Source organism: Chenopodium album, chromosome 24, assembly GCF_948465745.1.
Source record: "Chenopodium album chromosome 24, dcCheAlbu1.1, whole genome shotgun sequence".
NCBI lineage: Eukaryota > Viridiplantae > Streptophyta > Magnoliopsida > Caryophyllales > Amaranthaceae > Chenopodium > Chenopodium album.
Genome location: NC_137857.1, coordinates 13,251,932 through 13,271,590, shown reverse-complemented (window position 1 = coordinate 13,271,590; position 19,659 = coordinate 13,251,932). Strand labels below are relative to the sequence as shown.

At 36.8% G+C, this 19,659-nt stretch overlaps 1 pseudogene; it reads right to left on the bottom strand.

Annotated features, from left to right (window-relative positions):
- Nucleotides 1-8,552: 8,552 nt before the first annotated feature.
- On the bottom strand, nt 8,553-8,650 carry LOC145612851 (small nucleolar RNA R71; annotated as a pseudogene).
- Between the last annotated feature and the right edge of the window lie 11,009 nt (nt 8,651-19,659).

The following is a 19,659-nucleotide window of genomic DNA, read 5'->3' as shown; positions in this document are numbered from 1 at the left end:
GTCACTTTCACACACGTCACAGATACATGACCAAATAGACTTCCAATTAGGAACCCTTTGTCATGAATTCTTAACATAACGTTGAAGCATGCCTTATCAAAATCACTCATCACTCATCACTTATAATCATCATTGTATCAAAGTATGAAGTACTTAGCCTCCGTGTCTAAGTTACCTAAATACTTTCATAATCGAGTCAACTAAGATAGTTTAGGAGGAATTAATCCTTGCACCTTGAGGGATAGTATCAAATGCATATACTTGATTAAGCTCATTCAACATGCACCATCAAACACTTCGATTCTTTTTCGTGTCTTTATTTTTCGGGAGAAAGTCGGTACCCTCCACAAAAATGACGGAAAATTTTTTCTTTTTTGCATTTTCGAGTCGCACACTACACGAGTCATGTACATTGAGTCATGTCGTGTCAATTCACCTTGGTCAACCTCAAGTCAGTCAGTCACATTGAGTTAACCTCAAGTCAATCATTCACCTTAGGTCAACCCTAAGAAACACATCAAGCCTTAGGTCAACCCTAAGAAAAACACCAGCAAAGTCTTTTGGCAATTCTTTTAATTTTTATAGGATACAACCATTCAGCAAAGCTCCTGTTCGCAGCCAACCGAACGATCGCAACAAACATTCAAGTATCAAGCTCTTTTGTTCAGAGACGCGTGGACATATCATCAAAGCTCTTTTGTTCAGAGACGCGTGGACATATCATCAAAGCTCTTTTGTTCAGAGACGCGTGGACATATCATCAAAGCTCTTTTGTTCAGAGACGCGTGGGCATTCTATCAAGCTCTATTGTTCAGAGACGCGTGGACATATCAAGAAAGCTCCATTGTTCAGAGACGAGAAAACATTACTTAAGAAAGCTCCATTGTTCAAAGACGAGTGAACATCAACAACAGCAAGATGGCGTTCTCTAGCTTGTAGAAGGTCGTCAAAAAGCAACAGAGATGGTTACCTTCAGAGACGTATGCTCGACGGTGCAAGATACGCGTTTCTTAACTCTTTTATCTGTTTTAACTAATGATTAGTTTGCAGGTATCAGCGTTATAAGAATGATTTGGAATCGCAGAACGTTTTGAATCATTCTCCGTCCCTATCGATACTTTGACTTTCTTTTTTTCGAAACATAAGTTTCTTCAAACTTAGTCAAAGTGGGGGCTTCTATAGACACCCATTTGTGTCTCCCCAAAACCAAACCCAGTGATGAATGCCTTTCACGTTGTACCATTATCGAATTAGGTGAAAGTGGTTGAAAGTCAAGTGTTGCGGTTTAGTTTTAATTAAAGTTCTCTTCTCTCTGTTTTTGAAAATGACTTTATTTATTTGAAAATAGCCAAACCAGTTTAGCTTGGTCCATAATTAAGGTCCAATAATAGTGTAGTTGGATGGGGCTCGAAAAGGTCCAATAATATTTTTATTTGGAGTAAAATATCGTTTTAATATCTTAAAAATACATATTTTATCTTCTGTACGGATTCCATAGATCAAGTTGATTAAAGATCGGATTCCGCGTGAAGAAAACGCGCTAATACAGGTTGTCACCAAATGACAAGTCTGTCGCCGCGCGACAGACCCTGTCGCCTCGCAACAGACATTGTCGCGTCGCGACAGAGTTGATTCCTGGCGACAGCGTGTAGTTTTATTCCTTATCAAATTCTATGATTTTTCGGACTATTTTCATTATAAATAGGGTCCGAGTCCTTGTTTTCAGAATCATCAATTCTCATCAACTCTTTCTTAATTCTCTCTTTTCTCTCTTGAGCAATATATGCTTTCTTTCTCCCTCTTTTTCTAAACTAGCTTTTTACATACAATATTCCGCATTCACAAGACCTTGAGTCTCTTAACCAAGTTCGAAGTTGCCTTCGCCCTAGACGTGCAAGGTTGATAATTTCTGAGGGTTTGGTCCAAAACTAGTCAAAACTTTATTTAACTTGATTTCAATTTAATTATTTAATTGTTCTTTATTTATTTTCATTGAAGTTTACTAACTTGTGTATTTTGTTATTAGAAAGAGGTACGAGGCTTCAAAGTAAGTAGATTAGCTTACTCTCTATTTCTTTCACGATGTAGATTGCATGCTTATTATTGTTTATAATTCCTAGTATCATGTTAGGATGCTTTTAATGCTCTCTAGTATCATGTTAGGATGTTATTTTATGCTTTCTAGTATCATGTTTAGGGTGCCTCTTATATTTTCTTATATCATGATATCATGTTAGTACCATGTTAGGTTTAAAGCTTTGATCTTTATTGTTTAGTGACATGCTAGGATTTGTTATTAATCTTGTTAGTATCATGCCTAGGATCTTGCTATTATGTTTAAGCTTTATTATGCCTTATCATGCTATTATCATCATTATTGGTTTATATTATGTTGCTTGATATATTTTATTGTTATTGCTTGATCACACCTTTTATGATTTTTAAAGGGAATTTGTACTTGAAATCACGCTTAATAAGATAATTAATAATTTGGTTTAGGCTACTGTGATTTTAACTCAAGTGATCGCCAATAATAGTCTTGCTTGTGCATTAATGTTCAACCAACATAGATTAAACAGGGTAGGATTAGTATAATGTCTGTATGTTATTCGAAAAGCGCACATGAATACGAGCAGAACAAAGTAGAGGCCTATTTTATAGGGCGGGTCCTTTCTTTTGTAGATTGGATTCGTACCCTCATCCCCGGACCCTGTTTGGTTCAAGACCTTATGGGGTAGTTGATGGTCCTTTTGGATTGTCTTTTGGGTTTACAAGTTCCTAAAACTTGTTGGCGACTCTTTTGCTCTCTTTTCTTTCCCTTTGGAACGCCACCGTACTTTAGTGCATGATCACAGTGGGGTTCAAGTTTGGGGTTATCATAATGCTTGAAATATTTCCTACAGATACTAACTTGATCAATCACCTTTTCACCCCTGGGAAGTTGAGTCAATTTCTAGTATTCTATTGCCCACTTTGCTGCTGGTGATAAGTGGATGTGGTCACATTAAAAAAATAGGGATCTTCGCATTTAGTAGTGCCTATTATGTTTAACTTCATACTAGGAAGAATTTGTGTGCTTCCTCTTCGAACGAAGTCTGTAATGTATGCCTAAGGACAATGAAGTCTGAAATGTATCCCAAAGGACAATGAAGTCTGGAATGTCCTGTGGAGTGTTAAATTTCCCCCAAAAATCAAGCATTTTGGGTGGAGAGTACTCTATAACAGTATTGTTGTCAGAAGAAACCTGAAGTGTAGGGCAATTTGTGAAGATGATATATGTCTGTTGTGTGGTTATGAGCCTGAATCAAGCATTCATGCGCTCTCTATCTTCCCTGCTGGCTGCTGCTAGACGAATCTGGAATTTTTCTCCCCTTAGGCTGGATACTACTTTATGCAAATCATGTGGTATTTTCACCTCATGAAAATCTATAAAAATAGCTCCTGCTGGGATATATTTTGGTGTCTGTTGTGGGTTATTTGGCTGAAAAGAAATGCATGGATATTTGAGAAGCGGAATGTGCTTGTTGAAGATGTGATTAACGAAGCTCTAAACATAATTGGGAAATTTGAAAAGGCTAATGAGGCTCTCTCCTCTGAGAGTGTTGCTTCTACTTGGCGCCCTCCTATTCCTGGTGTTTATAAGATTAATTTATACGCTGCTTGTTTTCAAGTTCAATCTATTGGCCTTGGTGGAGTTATATGTGAAGATTTGGAGATATTATGACTGCTAATTGCTGCGCTGCGTGAAGCTAGTTGGTTATGGCATTGGTGTGGCTGAAGCCTTTGCTGCTAGACTCTCCTTGTCGATCTCATTTATGTTGGCCTTCGAAACATGGTTCTTGAAACTAATAATAGTAAATTGTTCCATTACTTGAAGCAACAGAAGAAGAAAGTCTCTGGTTTTGGTCTGATTGTTAGTGATATACTCCATCTTGCTAGTCTTTGTTTTTCGTTTGAAATTTCCCAAGTAGGCAGAAGAGGTAATGTTGTCGCTTACAAATTAGCACACGCGAGTAGAGAGTTTGTTGAGATGCGTGTTTGGATTGAAGATGCTCCTCCATGTATTCTTGCTGCTGTTTTGATAGATTCCTCTAGCCTTTGATTAATAAAATCTTGTTATGGCTTGTCTAAAAAAAAAAAGAATAAGTAACCCTGCCCCCTGATAGTGTTATGAGAAAGATAATGTCGGAAAGCTTAAAAACAATGAGAGAAAGCGTAGAGAGTATAAGAAAGATTAGAGAGCATAAGAGAAAGCTTAATTATATTAATGTGATTCTTTGAGTATATTAATACATGAGTAAGCAATAAAATACGACTAGATACATTTGAGTATTTGACTCGGTACATTACCTAAGAGTTAGGAATATACTTTGACTATCAACCAAATGAGTAAATCAAGAGATTATACAAACTATTATTAGTATATAATGATAATATCCTTTACACCCCTTAAGCTAGAGATTGACACCAGCTTGGTGTCCATGAAGGGAAGGTGGGGAGGTAAATGGTGGCTAATCCCCTTCTTGACCGGGTGAATTGATGAAATTATAATTAGGATCAACATAGCCTAGTTCACCGGATGTTTACACAGGAAGGCAAGTTAGGGAGGCAAGTTATAGTCCAGGGTGGGTCAGTAGTATCTATAATTGGGTTCACCCTGAGCACCCCAACCACCTTCGTATTCGAGCGGAAACCTGTAATGACTCCTATGCATATCTTGTTACCATTCCGATAAATGTTGAGTCGAGTCAATAAAGGTCTAGTTACCCTTGGGAAGTAATCTTTTACAGTTTAGTCTTTTTCTAGTATCATATCATCAAACTCAAGATAAATCGATGTAATTTGACAACCTTCATTTTCTTGATTCTTTTAATTATATTTTTCAAGGACCGCATGCTTGTATTTCTTGAGGTAGCATTCATTATTCAAGAAATTACCGTGGAATTACCGAGTTTGTGGTAGTTAGATGATTTTTTGCTATTGCTACTTTTTTAGCCAATTAATCGCTCCTTTACTTCATAAATTCTCATATGCCAAGGCACCAAAAACAACTTTCACTTGAATGCTCTAATATATAATTGTATTAAATTGTAAGAGATCATTTTAGTGTGTGCTTGAAAATGCCATTTTGTCCACTTTTTTGTTTTTTTCTTTTTTTTTGAAAAAAAATTCAATTTTGTTTTTTTATGAAACATATCAAACATTGCGGGAATCGTGCTTGAACCTTCTTGGTTGTTGTTGCTTTTGATATCACTATTAGGATTGTGCATTTGTGCTATTGTGCATGAATAATGTGTTAAAAATATATTGAACATGTGAGTATATGATTTTTATAAAATGCTTTTGTATTTTTATCTTATGCTTCCTCCATTTCAAATTAGCTGACACGATTCTTTCATCACATTAGTCAATGCATGAATTCAACCGTATATCTTTATTTATCAATATGAACATAATAAAAAGCTGAATTATTTAGAACTAAACATTGTGGGAATCTAAGAAGGTCTCACATGATTATATTTTTTCTAATATAATCACAAGATCTAGACAATATAGATTTTGTAAATAGTATCAAAGTCAAAACTTGTCAACAATTTTGGAATGGAGGAAGAATTTTTACAATGCTTATATAGCAATTTTAATTAAGTAAGCAGTAACTAAGCACTGTAAACAATTTACTTAAACTTGAAAGATTAATTCAACAAATTCAATAGTAATAGAGTAGAAGCTAAAAAAATGTTGCTATGAGACAACAGTATTTCTTTATCTCTTATGGTAATGCTGTGAGCATAAGATTGGAATCCCAAATTTAGCGTTTTTCAAGCTTACATTATATGTTATGTGGACTGCAATTATTTCCAGTGGCTTGCAAAAATTAAACATTCTCTAAATGAAAAAAAAAAAAAAAATCTACTGAGGCTAGAGAGTTCAGGCAATAGTGTGTCACTCGATTTTCCATCTTCAAGCATAATCAATGTTACTCTTTGAGATCTTAGTATGAACTTATTGGTAGAAGTACTAACACTAATTTGTTTGCTACTTCAGGCTATAGAAGCTAAACCAATAGGAGGCATTCATATTACGTACAAGGGCAGGTTTGTGAATTTGCATGTCTTATTGCATGTGCTGAAAATACTGGCACTTGTTTCAATACTTGAAATTAAACCCTCTAACAAAAAGTTTTACGGAGTGAATTATGTTTTACATGACTTGTGAGTTAGGTAGCTGATGAGTGACATTTATGGCACTCATTTGGTTCCTTTTTGGATGATTTCTATTTCATTTTATCTCTTTTTTCTTTAGTTTTCCTTAGTTTTATTCTTGTTTTCTTTATTTTATGCTTTTTGTAGTTAGTTTCTCTATTTCATGCTTTTTCTAGTTTACTTGTTATTTTTCTCTTTTACTTGCTTTTTATCATTTGTTTGTAGGTGGTAATTGATTGTCCAAGAATTCCTGAGCTTCCTCTCTATGAGCCTTCATTGTTTTCATGCCTAAAGAAGGTGCAAGAAGCTCCAAATCAAAGGTGGATCCAAGGGGCAAGCTTCAAAGCTTTGTATATGCCTTCCTCGTGGCTTATACTTTTCAAGAAATTCAAGGAAGTTTCTGCCTACTTTGTCCTCCATCATCATCATCTAGGATGTGTGCACCGCTTGAGCTAGGACGAAGAGAAGAAGGGGGAAAGACCCAGCCAGGTGCGGGCGCACCAAGGGAGTGTGCGGCCGCACATTGCTCGGGTGCGGCCGCACACCAGGTGCGTGCGGGCGCACCAACCTGGGTGTGTCCCGTGCGCACCTTTCTCTCTCCTCCGAGCGCCCGCACCTACGAGGGTCTATTTTTGGGCGTCAATACCGACCTCCTCTTTGTATATATAGTTATTTCTACCTATTTTTAGAAAGAAGTTTTTTTTTAGATTGAATTTGATAGTTAGTTTTGGGAGAATTTTAGAGAGAGAAACTCAAGAACTTTAGAGAGAGAAACTCATAATTTTTGGTGATTGCTCAAGGATTCCTCATTGTATTTGATCTTTAGATCAAAGTTTTGTAAAGATTTTCTTCTTGATTTCAATACAAGTTTGATTTTAGTTGATTTCATTTGTTTTCCATGTTATTGATGATTGATTTGGTTATTGATTGAATTTTGATTGATTTTGATTGATTGTTGGTTTAATCTTTGATTTCAATTATGTTGATGATGAAATTGATGATTGTTGTAGTTTTGATCTTGATTCCTATGGCTAGTGAGTAGTTTCCTAGCTAGGGAAATGGTGAAGCATGTTTGAATAATGGATTAGTGTAATTTGGGGATAATTGATGGAGTTGATGATATGATTAAATTTGGTTGATAATTCATGTGCATGTGTGTGATTAATTGAGGTTTGGCCATCTTTGATTATTGCACTAGATTGCATTGTGAGCTTGCTATGATACGGACCATTGATTAGTAACTTGCAATTTCACGATTGAGGTGCTTTGTGACGTTTCCTAGGTAGTGTTTAGCGTAGTTGACGCTAGTTAGACCTCTAGGTGAACCATCTTAGTATGCTCTTTTGGATACATGATGATCTTCCTTCATATCACTTGACTTAGTCGATTTGACCTCCCAAATTACCATTTTCAATTACAATTACATGTGGATCCATTGCCCTAGTGTCTTTAGATTGATTTCATATAAGTTCTTGCATCATTTAGCTCTAGCTCTAGCTTCCTTCATAAACCCCTTTTACTTGATTTCGAAATAGCTTGACTTAGACATTGTGCATCGACCTCCATTCCTTTGGGTTCGACCTTGACTTACCACTACGCTAAATAGGGGTTTGTTAAGTTACAAATTTTGTTTGATTGGGTGGGGTGGTAGCCCAACGACCTACCGTTCTCCTTCCCATCAAAATGGCGTCGTTGCCGGGGAATGGTGCTTTGAGTGCATGTTGTTGTTGAGTCTATTTCATTTCATTTGCAAAATACAAAAAGATTTTACACTTTAGGCTACACTTGTAGCCGTGCTACTTATATTTTCTTTGAGTTTTGTATGCATAGGTCCCGAGATCGCTCATTTGTTCCCTTTGATCCGGAGATTGAAAGAACTCTCTCAAGGAGGAGAGTAGCAAACAAGACCTTGGATTATAGTTCCTCAAGCGAAGAAGAGATTGAACAAGAGCAAGTCATGGGAGAACAACCAAGAGTTGCCTTGAAAGAATTGGGAGCACCCGGTGCATATAGGTTCGAGAGCGGCATAGCTCCACCTACAACACCGGCAAACGATTTTGAAATTCGGCCGGCAATGATCACCCTAATTGAGAGGAGACAATATAGTGGGGCAAAGAATGAGAGCCCATTGAACCATCTTAAGGAGTTTGAAAAATATTGCAACACTATCAATGTCAATGGAGTTTCTCAAGAGTTTATCCGCCTTAAGTTGTTCCCTTTCTCTCTCATAGGAAGATCTTTGGAATGGCTAGACAAAGAAGTGAAGCCCAATTCCTTGAAGACATGGGATGATGTCACAAAAGCTTTCTTGTCTCGTTTCTACCCACCAAAGAAGACGGCGGAGGCTAGAGCCTTAATCCAAAGTTTAAGCAATTTCCTAGAGAGAATCTCTATGAAGCATGGGAGAGGTACAAGGACTACCAAAGGGAATGCCCTCACCACGGAATTCCAACATATCAAGTGATCCAAATCTTCTATAGTGGTTTGAGCTTTCAAGGTAGATCGAACCTAGATGCCGGAGCCGGAGGGCCAATCATGAACAAGACGGAAGAAGAGGTTGTGGATGTAATAGATGATGTGGTAAGGAATTACATGGATTGGCATGATGTAGAGAGGGAATCGGCAAGCATAAGTTGCTCAACCGATCAATCTTATGTCATCAACGAATTGTCCACAATGGTCTCGGAGTTAGGAAAGGAGGTGAATTCTCTCAAGAACAAGCTCGAGAGTCCTTCACAAGCTTCTAGTCTTCCCTCCCAATTTAAGGGGAGAGGTACATCTTCCTACTCTAACCCTCCTTTTGCTTCTTGTTGCATGATTAGAGAATGCTTGGTTTGTGATATGTGTGGAAAGAATGATCATGATGCTTCTAATTGCTCCAATGTTCCTTGTGATAGATATGATGGATATGAGAATGTGCATGTGAATTGTGATGATAATATTGATTTTGGACCTAGATTTAATGCTCAAAAGATTGTTGGGAATAGGAATTATCACAATAATGGGAGCTATGATAATTACAACCAAAAGAGTGGTAATGGTAACCGTGTGACCCAAGAATTTTGTGGTAACCATAACAACTTTTGTTGTAATGATCAAAGCTATGGCCAAAAATATGGGGATCATAACCAAGGTTATGGTAACCATAATCAAAATTCCGGCCAAAATCATGGTAAGGGTAATTGGAGTAATCAAGGTAGGGGAAATTTTCACAATGATGTTCAAAGAGATACCCCACCCCAAATTACTCCAAAGACTCAAAGCCAAGGTGATGATTTCTTTACTCAACAATCCCAATTGAATAAGCTAGAAAATTTCATGATGGATCAATCTAAGATGTTGAATGAATTCACATTGTCTTGTAATAAAATGTTTGAGGTCCTATTTACTCATGGAAAGATTCTTGAGAACCAAATTGTTCAACTAGCCAACCCTTTGAAAGATTGTGCTAGTCCATCTCCTTTACCTTCACAAGAAGTTGATTCTAGGGAACCGATGTATGCTATGACCACTAGGAGTGGTAAGGTCCTTAAAGAGAGTGTTCCTAAGAAGAGTAAGGAGAGTGAAAAGGAGAATGATTCGAGTGAAGAGAATAAGAATGAAGAGCCTAGCAAGATGAGTGAGGATTCCAATGATAAGCCTAAGGAGAAAGAGCGGAAGCAAGATGAGGTTTACAAACCTAGACTTCCTTACCCCCAAAAGCACAATAGGCATAAATTGGATGAGCAATTTGGGAAATTCATCGACATGCTTAAGCAACTTCATCTTACTCTTCCTTTTACCGATGTTGTAGAACAAATGCCAAACTATGCTAAGTTTCTTAAGGAAATTTTGAGCGGTAAGAGAGATTGCAATTTGGTGGAACCGGTGAACCTAGGGGAGTGCTTTAGTGCCTTTTTTCAAAACGACCTACCCCAAAAGTTGAAGGATCCCGGAAATTTCTCCGTACCTTGCAAAATCAAAGGAAAATTGTTCCAAAATGCTCTTTATGATCTTGGTGCTAGTGTTAGTATCATGCCTTATTCCGTTTTTAAGAAACTTAAGCTAGGTGAACTCCTTCCATCCAATATGACCCTTCAATTGGCCGATCGGTCTATCAAGTTTCCTAAGGGGAGAGTTGAGGATGTTCCTCTCAAAATAGGAGAGTTCACCATTCCCGTTGATTTCATTGTGCTTGAGATTGCAGAAGATGAACATATCCCTATCATCTTAGGAAGGCCTTTCTTAGCCACCTCGGGAGCCTTGATATATGTTAAGAGAGGTCGTATTACCTTGATAATTGGTAAGAATGAGGAAAGTTTTGATTTGAAACCAACACATGAGTCTTTGTCCCTTGTAAAAGGAATTATGTGTGTTAATTCCCCTCGCCCTATTGATGATGTAAGCATTATTGATTCTTCATATAACAATTTTCTTGAGAATTATGATGATGTGCTTTTGAGTTGTGATTGCAAGAAGGTTAGTGAAGATAAAGTGTTGATTCCCAAGCTTATGGACGAGGAGGAAGTTGATATTCCTCATTGGTTTGAACTCCATCCTCAAGATGAAGGTGATGTTTCTATGAGTTTAGATGGTGAAGGACCATTTATAAAGAAAAACAAGGCAAAGAAAAGAGCACGAGCTTCTAAGAAAAAGAGAAAGAGAAAGAAGTTGAGGAAAGAAAAGCTTGCATTTGAAAGGTCTTTGTATGAAAGCTTATCAAGCAACAACGAGAAGATGCTAGAAGTTGAAGAGGAATTTGCTCTTTCTACTACCTTGAAGAAGGTGGTGTTCTTTGACCCTCCATGATTTGGAGGAAGGGTCGAGCTTAGGACCTTAAGCAAGCGCTTCCCGGGAGGCAACCCGGAGATTCTAACTTTTCTTTTTGATTTTTGAGTTTTCTTGTTTTTGTTTCTTTTATTACTTTTTCTTTTCTTTCACTTTTCTACTTGTTTGGATTTTTAGGATGAATTTTGCGGGATTGGTTTTCTTCGAGAATGCATGGTGAATGGAAGGTGTTCGTGGCACATATCATATTTTGTTCGATTCCAATCGAAATTTGAGGTAAAAGGGGTAAGAACTTTAGAGAGGTAAGATAGGAATTTCATGTTTTAAAGGTTGGAGGAAGTTGATACTTAGTGAGTTTTTGTGGTGAGCACATGAATCTTTAACTTTGAGCTCTTTAAAAATGTTTTTAGCTACTACCTATGGTGTTCCTCATCACCATCATGATTCATGTGCGAACCCAAGTGGTCAGTAAGTATAAAAAATAAGAGGAAAAGAAAGAACGGAGAAGCACAGCAAGGTGCGGCCGCACATCAGGTGTGTGCGGGCGCACACCTTGCGTGTGCGGGCGCACAAGCTACAAGTGCGGCCGCACACCCCCTGTAGCCGTGCCCTTTTATTTCTTCTTCCTTCTTCTTTCATTCATTCCCTCATTCCTCATCTCCTACCTCACGCTCTCCCTCTCAAACCCTCCTCACTTGTGCACACTCCTCACTCACCATTCACCATCAAAATCCCTTGAATCCAAATCTTGTAGTTTAGTTTAGTTCTTTAGTTTGTTTAGTTACTTTCTTGCTTTCTTAGTTTCCTTTCTTTTATTCTTTTTATTCTTTGATTAGTTTAGCTTTTATTTCCTTTAGTTGTATATACTTTTTGCTTGGTTTAGTTTCCTTTTATTTGTTGTTTTCTTTTCTTTGTTTTGAAGTTACTAACCATTTTCTTTGTTCATAGTTTCTTTTATTTCTTTTTCTCACTTGGTTCCTTGAAGAGCTTATGGATATGGCATGCTACGAGGTGGTTTCTAATTGCTTCATTTATTTTTGCTAAGTTTGGAAACCCGATGAGACCTTTCTTATCTTCTCTTTATTTTCCTTGGTTGCATAGAATAGGATTAGTTTAGGAGAAGTTGAATGGTTCGAGGATGGATGCTTGTTAACACGTAATGTGTTTGGGATCGGTGACTTTGTTGTCTATCGATCACTTGTTTATCGATTGGGAGTTTTATGTGTTTAACTTGCTTTCTAGTCTTTTGCATGCTATTTCTCCTATGTTTTCCTTTTCTATGTCTCCGTTTCTTTTCTTTTACTCTCTTTTATTTTACTTTTTCTCTTACTTTCCTTTATTTTTTCTTTTCATTTTTGATGTGATTTTTGAGGCATTGTTTTTCATTTCTATTCTTATGAAATGAACTTTGTACATTGGACTTGTCTTTTGCATGATATTCTTCCTAGGTTGTAAAGGTATGCACGGTTTGAGACTATGTTCAATTGACTCTAGGATAGTGTATGCTAGGGTAGTTGGTTTGAACTAGGAGGATCATGAAGCCGGATTCTACTTGTTTGTGGTACGTTGGTAGTTGCTTCCTATAGTTGATTTGACATCACTAGTGAGTTTTTGCCACAACCTTGTGAGGTTACTTGTTTTTCTAGCCTTCAACATTCCTTGTATGAGCGGCGTGGATCCTTGACTATGCAAACCTAATCTAATAAAGCTTGATGTATGATTCTCAAACACGAGACCGAACTATCTAGGAAGGACAAAGGCACATTTTTCGGGGTGGTATTTTTCATTTTTGTTATATTTTGTTATTTTCTTTATTTTTGGGTTTACATTTGCCTTCTTGCAACCATTTGAGCCTTATCCCTTCGTTTCAAGCCACATCTTTAGTTATTTGACCTTTTGTTTCATTTTCTATATTTTCTTGGTTTTTGTGAAGCAATATGATCATTTGAGATGAAGTTTGTGGTGGTTAAGTTGGAATTTTGGTTTTTATGTAAACAAGTTTGTGATTTCTTTTTCTTTGTGAATAATGGCAAATATATGTGAAAAAGCCGTCCGAATTAAGCAAAAGGCATGGACTAATAATTTGCATTTAAGAAAAGCCGTCCGAATTAAGCAAAAGGCATGGACTTTGCAAATTCAATATAAAAACATAAAAAAAAAAAAAAAAAAAAAAAATCAAAAATTCAAAAATTCAAAAATATTTTGTTGTATTCTTTTCTCCTTCTAAGCATTGAGGACAATGCTTCATTTTAGCTTGGGGGAGAAGCGTATACACTTTTTGTATATATTTTTGTGAGTATAGCTTCAAGTAAGCTTGGGGGTGTTGTTTTTGTTTGGTGACAACTTAGTCTTGGTGTAAAGATATGCGCAATCTTTGCTTCACTATTAGGAAAACCACCAAATTTTAAATTTTAGCCTACCTTCACCCTTATTGCCTTACGTTACAACCTTGGGGAAAGACCTTTCGACCTAGATAGTTGAGTCACTATTCGGGGGAGGGCATCATGGGTCATTACCTAAGGAAAGGGGATGCATAGTCAAGATTGTCGAGTAGCCTTAAAATAATTCTTTTCCGGCTCCTTCGAGGAACCATTGGGACACTCACTAAGGGAAGATTTGAGACTAGTGGGAAGAACGCGGTAAGATTGTTTGGGATGAAAGTGAATTGTGATAACTAGTTCCAATGCCTAGCATACCCTATGTTTCAATCAACCTTGGATATCTTGAAACTTGCATACCTTAACTACTTGAGAAAGATTGTCATTCATTTGCATTATAGTCTTTATGTTGATTCATTTCGCAAAGGTTTGTTTTTATTTCATTTTCCTTCCTTTTTATGGTTTGCCTCATTGATGTTTGGTGGAGAGTTATGGGTCAAACTCTTAGGATACCCTTACGAGACCTCACTCGTCCTCATAGGCGACTTTGGGGTTTAAAGGGCTTGTTGGAGCTAAAAACAACCGTGATTCCTACGACAGTGAGTTTTAGTGTATATTCTTATCTTGAGTTTTTTTTTTTCGTTTTCAATAAAATTTTCATCCTCATTCTTTCTTGCTTTGTTTTGCTCGAGGACGAGCAAAAGTTTAGCTTGGGGGAATTTGATGAGTGACATTTATGGCACTCATTTGGTTCCTTTTTGGATGATTTCTATTTCATTTTATCTCTCTTTTCTTTAGTTTTTCTTAGTTTTATTCTTGTTTTCTTTATTTTATGCTTTTTGTAGTTAGTTTCTCTATTTCATGCTTTTCTAGTTTACTTGTTATTTTTCTCTTTTACTTGCTTTTTATCATTTGTTTGTAGGTGGTAATTGATTGTCCAAGAATTCCCGAGCTTCTTCTCTATGAGCCTTCATTGTTTTCATGCCTAAAGAAGGTGCAAGAAGCTCCAAGTCAAAGGTGGATCCAAGGGGCAAGCTTCAAAGCTTTGTATATGCCTTCCTCATGGCTTACACTTTTCAAGAAATTCAAGGAAGTTTCTGCCTACTTTGTCCTCCATCATCATCATCTAGGATGTGTGCACCGCTTGAGCTAGGACGAAGAGAAGAAGGGGGAAAGACCCAGCCAGGTGCGGGCGCACCAAGGGAGTGTGCGGCCGCACATTGCTCGGGTGCGGCCGCACACCAGGTGCGTGCGGGCGCACCAACCTGGGTGTGTCCCGTGCTCACCTTTCTCTCTCCTCCGAGCGCCCGTACCTACGAGGGTCTATTTTTGGGTGTCAATACCGACCTCCTCTTTGTATATATAGTTATTTCTACCTATTTTTAGAAAGAAGTTTTTTCTAGATTGAATTTGATAGTTAGTTTTGGGAGAATTTTAGAGAGAGAAACTCAAGAACTTTAGAGAGAGAAACTCATGATTTTTGGTGATTGCTCAAGGATTCCTCATTGTATTTGATCTTTAGATCAAAGTTTTGTAAGGATTTTCTTCTTGATTTCAATACAAGTTTGATTTTAGTTGATTTCATTTGTTTTCCATGTTATTGATGATTGATTTGGTTATTGATTGAATTTTGATTTATTTTGATTGATTGTTGGTTTAATCTTTGATTTCAATTATGTTGATGATGAAATTGATGATTGTTGTAGTTTTGATCTTGATTCCTATGGCTAGTGAGTAGTTTCCTAGCTAGGGAAATGGTGAAGCATGTTTGAATAATGGATTAGTGTAATTTGGGGATAATTGATGGAGTTGATGATATGATTAAATTTGGTTGATAATTCATGTGCATGTGTGTGATTAATTGAGGTTTGGCCATCTTTGATTATTGCACTAGATTGCATTGTGAGCTTGCTATGATACGGACCATTGATTAGTAACTTGCAATTTCACGATTGAGGTGCTTTGTGACGTTTCCTAGGTAGTGTTTAGCGTAGTTGACGCTAGTTAGACCTCTAGGTGAACCATCTTAGTATGCTCTTTTGGATACATGATGATCTTCCTTCATATCACTTGACTTAGTCGGTTTGACCTCCCAAATTACCATTTTCCATTACAATTACATGTGGATCCATTGCCCTAGTGTCTTTAGATTGATTTCATATAAGTTCTTGCATCATTTAGCTCTGGCTCTAGTTTCCTTCATAAACCCCTTTTACTTGATTTCGAAATAGCTTGACTTAGACATTGTGCATTCGACCTCCATTCCTTTGGGTTCGACCTTGACTTACCACTACGCTAAATAGGGGTTTGTTAAGTTACAAATTTTGTTTGATTGGGTGGGGTGGTAGCCTAACGACCTACCGTTCTCCTTCCCATCAGTAGCTGACAGCTTCACTGTTCTGTGTTGGTTTAATATTTTTGTTCATTAGGATGTTTTTTTACTATTTATTGCATGTGACTTCTACCATAGAACGAAGCATTCACCATTCCATTTAGAAGTTGTCTTCATTGAATAAGTGAGCATCCTATCTCCAATTCAGGTCTGCTGTAAGGTTGGCATCAGGCAACTTTAGTGGGGCTCTTGAAGATGTTAGAGAAGCTCTAGTATATGCCTCATTGTATGCTGAGGTGCGTGGTGACATCTGGTTTTCACTGTAAGGAGCTTCATGGGAATTCGTGATTTTTAACGCACTTTTGACTGAAAGTAATTCGGGGTGATGTCAAAGTTTAGTGTAGTTATCTTTATTGGTGAAGCTTGCTTCCTTCTCGAAATCTGGATCCTTCTCGAAATCTCAGATGGTAACTTGCTTCTATGGAAGATGTGCCACTGACATTCTGTTGAAAATATAGAGAATTACTATCGCTTATGGTTTATGCTTGATATTATTATTACTTTTGAAATGTTTGTGTCGGGTAAAAGGTAATTTACATGTTTTTGTGCATTGTGCAAGTCACATGGTCAACCGTGCATTATGATTTTAAAATTTCTAGAGATGAACAAGTGAGTAGAAAGAAACACAAGGGCCATCCCAGTCCTAGTGCAGGGTGCTACTCGACATGAGTGGGTGCATTTTATTGTCAATGTGTAAATCATATGGTTAACTGTGCATATCGTTATTTTCATAGTGGGTTGTGTGGTACTATGAGATGAGTTTATGAGGCTTATAACATACTTCATACTGGATATGCTAGCTGATTTAAATCCTAAGTTCTATTTTCCCTAGGATGGTTATATGTTTCTTAAGTCCGCATCATACACAAATTTCCCTTCATGCTTCCATTGGCCTGGTGAAGTAGTCAACATTTTCTTAATGTTGTGTTAGCACTATGTCTTATTCAGTGAAGACATACACTTGTAAAGCATGGTTTTTTTAATCTTGTGCTAGAAGGGGTAGTCTCAAAACTTAAGACAAAGCCAATGCCAATGGTTATAATATGGAAAGTCAGTGCAATCATACATCTATTTGTTATAGTATTGTGTTGGAGGTGTCTGATAGTTTTCAAAATCTTAGGCTTATATTTGCCAAGGCGATATTTTCATAGCTATGGATCGACTAGAAGATGTTGAGGAGTCGTATGCCATAGCTTTGAACTGTGATCCTTCTCTCCGTCGTTCAAAATCTTTTAAGGTAAGTTCTTAGAATTAATATGTATTATAGTCATGGTTTTTGTATGTGTTTACAGCTAGTACTGCATTTGGAAATTAGGCTATGATCTAGCACTACTGTGGAATTTATGATGTGGAAAGTTCACATCACCCATTGATTTGTTATGTTTAAGCAAACGGAAGGACTCAACTTTTAGAAGACCTATAACAGATATGCAGAAAAAATCCATAATGTAATGTATGCTGATTGCTGGAGATAGGTAATTTGTTGATGCTACTATATGTTGTAACAAGGTGTGAATACATCCCTTCTTCCAGCCTTCCATGATATTAATAACATTGACCTTGCCTCCCGAACCTCTAAAAGTTTTTTACGGATTAGCTTTCTGATGCATATTATTTACTGCTTTTAAAGTGCCATGAGCTGCAATTATTTGATGCAGGCTCAAGTTCAGATGCTTCAAGAGAAAATGACTTCTGTAGCCATGCCTTGACTAGCCAAGAATTTTGCTGCAGTGACTGAAGATGGATATTTTCTGTCTTTCAGGTTAGGCTCTTAATATAATCTCAATGGATATTGATGCTGTAAAGTATTCGCTGCATATATGTCTTCCCCCCTACAACTTAGATGAGGAGCTGGCTATTCTAATTTCTATGATAATCTTCTTTAGTGTCACTTGAAATTGTGCTTTTATAATCATCTTATTTTCCCAAGATATTAACATTTAAATGCTTTATGCATCTGTAGTTTGATTTTTTTACGCTATGTTATTTGGACTCTTCATATCACCTCACCTACCCATGTCGGACCCTCAACACTCGGACATGGGTATGACACCCGGACACTTCACTTTTAGTTCAAAAACATGGATTTTTTTCACAATATAGCCGAGTCGGACGCTTGGACACGTACCCGTGTCGGACATGGGTACCCGAGTCCAAGTAACATAGTTCTTAAGTGTTCATGGCTTGGCTGCATTCATCACATTCTTGTTTAGATCCTAGCAAGACATTTGTTTTGTCGTGAATATCACTTGTAAAGCCTTAGTTGTAGTCGTCTCACTTGTCTGCTTCCTGCCATTTTTTTGGCATGGTGATTATAAGGTTTTTGTTGATATCCGTTTCCTGGGATTTCCACCCAAAAGTTCTATCAAATTATGCGCAACCCTGTGTATTGCTGCTGCCACCACCTGTCTCTCCCTCTCTCTGCTTTTGTACTTTTGGCAATGTATAGTCAAGATTATGCACAACATTTCTGAACAATTTATGTGCTTAACACAAACAGACCCAACTTCTCCTTTTGCGATTATTGACACCAAGTTTGATCACCTATATTTAATTATTCCCCCTGAGCACATTAAGAAATTTTTATTTAAGTGCAATCTTGTGAAAATTCTTTATGTGATAATACCATTATTTCATGCTTTTGAATCAGTGTATAATTTTGTCAATTAACAATCTGAATTTGCATATTTTCACTGGAAAGTTGAAATGTTGACTGAGGTATAGCTTCCGTATGCATATAAATGAATCTGAACTTCTGAAGTACCTATAAATTATCTGGGTATGAACTCATTGACTTGCTAGGTCTTAGTATGTTTTTTTTTTATTTAATCTAACTACCACAAAAACAAGCTACTGTAGATATCCTGGCATCTTATCATCTTATGTCCATTTTCGCTTTTTCAGGGTAGTCATCTGTAATGAAGTATGTGATAGTGTAGCATGTGCTAATCCAAGCAGCTCAATCAAGGACTCAAGCTGCACAGCTAGCAGATGCAACCGATCCGAGCTACTAGTTTACTCTAGGCTCCTATTGGCTTTTATTACATCACGCTGCTCAACTGATTATAGTTAGTTATTACGACTTATGATTAGGACCAAGTTGTGTAACTACCAAATACTTATCAGGAAAAGTCTGTTAAGAGTTTGTTATCTCTTTCATTTTAGGTGTTTAAATAATGATCATACTTGCTGTATACCTGTATTCATAATTCTCAAGCTTAATTAATAAGCTTAATTTCTCTCTGCAGATCTTTTATATTTAACAGAAATTCTAACCATGGGTTGTATTTAACAGATTTTTTAACAAAAATCTTTCATAAATGTCATTTTGTGTAAAAATCAAAAGTATGAGGCTATCAATGATAATCCAAAAAAAGAGTTGGCCTCCAATGAAAAAAGTCAATAGTATAGAGCTATCAACGAGAAAATTCCTAAAAATTCAATATATAAAAAAAACGAGTTGGTTTAGTTTATGTTATTTTCCACCAGAGTCTTTTTGAGCCAAATATTTCAAGTTGAAACTGGTTCAAGATTATTTTGGATATCGGTTAATTTTGTTTCAAGTCATTTTGGATATCTGATAACTTTTGTAAAGTTCAATTTAAATAACTTTTCAATTGACTTGGGTTAGAATCAAGTCAGATCACTTCAGTTATCGGGTAATTTTTTAGTCGAGTAAAAGCAAGTCGGTTCACTTTGAGTATCGGGTTAGATTTCAGAAGCAGGGTAACTCCACTTAGGGTCGGTTTGGCTTTTTATTCGAGTCACTTTGGTTTTCGAGCAAAATTTACAATTGTTCGGAATATTTTACACTAATTAGTAATTACACACTAACTTTTAGCTGTCTTTTGTACTTTGATAGATAAATATATTCATGTGGATAATTTGTCATGATATATATTCAAACTATTATATTTCT